Source organism: Octopus sinensis, linkage group LG9 (genome assembly GCF_006345805.1).
Source record: "Octopus sinensis linkage group LG9, ASM634580v1, whole genome shotgun sequence".
NCBI classification, from domain to species: domain Eukaryota; kingdom Metazoa; phylum Mollusca; class Cephalopoda; order Octopoda; family Octopodidae; genus Octopus; species Octopus sinensis.
In genome coordinates this window covers 49,318,313-49,321,153 of record NC_043005.1, presented here as the reverse complement: position 1 = coordinate 49,321,153, position 2,841 = coordinate 49,318,313, and the positions used below count along the sequence as shown (strand labels likewise).

Genomic DNA, 2,841 nt, shown 5'->3' with positions numbered 1-2,841 from the left:
CTGGGTTATTTATACACATGCACATACACAGGTCCACCCAATTTTCAGCCTACCCACACATACATATCCACACTCTCGCCCTACCATTCACACATACACATTCACACGCACCATTCTCCCATGCACACAAGCTCGCTTGCGCACCTTAGTTCGTTGGAGGAGTCACCGTTATCGTTATTATTATTATTATTATCGCCCTTTCATTCAGCCTCTTTTTTCCGGTCATTTCGTCATGTTGGACCGTTGAACCCTGCACATTTTTTCTCTCTCGTTTTTTTTTTTTTTCATTCTCTCTTCGTGTTTTTCCTCTTAATCCTTTCTCTCGAAGAACGTTGGTTCAAAACGTAAAAGACTTTTCCATTCTTCCCTAGCGTTGAAATAACACACCTGCTTATTGTTCCTACACCTGTCTTCATCTCTTGTTTTCTGTATGTTGAGGTCCAAATATTTTCACAGTTGGCTATGTTGAGGTCCAAATATTTTCACAGTTCACTGGTCCCACTCCGAAGCTATACGGTCGTAATATCGATGACTGATCGTCGCGACCTCACTCTCCCGCGAACATCTTGACCCCTTCCTCTCCTTTCTCCAATCCTTTCATCCTGCCCTCGAATTTTCCTGCACTATCTCTAACTCTTCCGTCGACTTGTCAACATACACCACTCCGCTCTCACTACCCCCATCCACTACAAACATACTGACTCACACTCCTACCTTAACCTCTCCTCCCACCCTACCCACACTAAGCTCTCCATCCCCTATTCCCTAGTCCCAATTCCTCCGTCTACACCGGCTCTGTAGTGATGACCATGACTTGGAGACCCAATCTCAACTCATGGCTCGCCACTTCATCCTACGTGGATATCCCCACACCATTATCCACACTGCCCTTGCTCGGGCACGATCTGTGGATCGTTCCTCTGCACTTCCTCTTTGCACCCACCCCACGCTTACCCGTCTCCCGTTTCCCCACACCTACCACCCCTCCACCCTACCCCCTGCACCACTCTCCGAACCTCCCAGTGACTTCAGTCCGATCCCTCCATCTCACACATCTTCCCTGACCCACCCCTTTCCTCTTTCAAACGAGCCCATAACCTCCTGATCCACATTTTCTTCCCTACACCTGCCTTCCATCCTGGCTTCTTCCCCTTACTCCCACCCACACTGTCGCTCCTACCCCTACCTCTCCAACACCACCATCTTCACTGGCACCCATCACTTCCCTATCACGTCGCCGACTCCTTTATCTACACCTCCAGCAATGTTATTTACTGCATTTCCTGCTCTCTCTGTCATTCCCTGTACATTTGTTAAACAGGGCTGACAGGTTCACGGAGCACTTCCGAGACACCAGACTCAGCAATGACATCCCGGTCTCGCCCCACTTCCGCTCTATCGGTCATTCGCTACAACATCTGTCTATGTTCGGACTGTCTCTGCACAGGGATCACCCGGGCTCCCACTTCCGCTGTGAACAGGAATTAATCTTCTCTCTTCGTTCCTTTGCGCCCACTACCTCTCTTCATGACACCAGCTCCACACGGATTCCCACACACCTCCCACATTCAATAGCACCCCCTTCCACCTACACATCTGCATACCGCCTACTTCGGTACCGTCACCACATACATACCACTATACAAACACCTATACACACTGTTCAACTAATTATTTACTTCACACACCATTTCACACACTGACACACACACAAAAACCATCCCACTCGATACACACAAGCACCAAACATTTCTCAGCACCCACACCACACACCATTATCCACACACCTGCACTCACACTTCAATAGTGTCACCACTCATACGAGCAGTACCACATGCTGTCCAAGTCAGTACACAAATCACACACCATTATGCACACACACCAACACATGCACATAATACCTGAACACAGACAATATATACCCACAACGCAACAAGCATAAACACATGCATATGCACTATACATATGCACACTATACACATGCACACTATACATATACACTAAACATATGCACACACAGCCTGAATAAGCACACACCAACTGCTATACACAACATACGCACATATGTTAGCCTCATACATATGCACACGTCCATGCGCACACACACACACAAATACACAAAACGCACATCACTCCACACATCAGGTTACTTGTACACATACACACTCAGGCCCGTGCGTTTGCACACACATACACGTGATTACCCCACACATACATACACACGTCTATATGCATACACACACACACACACCTACCAGTACATAGAATGCATATCGCTCCATATAATGTACACACTGGGTTACTAATACTCATAAACACAAACAGGCCCACATAGTTTTCAGCTCGCCCACATACATACTCACACATTCGCCCTCCCATTCACACATACACACACACACACACACACACACACACACACACACACACACTATTTTCACATACATACATGCGCTTGCACGCCTTGGTTCGTTGGGGGTGTCACCGTTATCGTTATCGTTATTATCTCCCTTTCATTCAACATCTTTTCTCTGGTTATTTCCTCATGTTGGACCGTTGAACTCTGCACATTTTTTTCTCTCTCCGTTTTTTTTTTGTTTTTTTTTCATTCTCTCTCCGTGTTTTTCCTCTTAATGCTTTCTCTCGAAGAACGTTGGCTCGAAACGTAAAAGACTTTTCCATTCTTCCCAAGCGTTAAAATAACACACCTAGTTATTGTTCCTACACCTGTCTTCATCTCTTGTTTTCTGTAAATTTAAACTACATGCATACATAAATACAAACATACATACATACATACATACATATATATATATATATATATATATATATATATATAAATTA

The 2,841-nt window shown here is 45.4% G+C and overlaps 1 long non-coding RNA gene across 1 annotated transcript in view; it reads right to left on the bottom strand.

Annotated features, from left to right (window-relative positions):
* Positions 1-212: 212 nt before the first annotated feature.
* Positions 213-2,841, bottom strand: part of LOC118764697 — a 5,912-nt gene continuing 3,283 nt past the window's right edge. Inside the window, exons 2-3 of the long non-coding RNA XR_005000503.1 lie at positions 715-722; positions 213-289 (exon numbers count right to left, since the gene is read on the bottom strand). This is a non-coding gene — a long non-coding RNA (uncharacterized LOC118764697). The remainder of the gene's footprint in view (positions 290-714; positions 723-2,841) is intronic.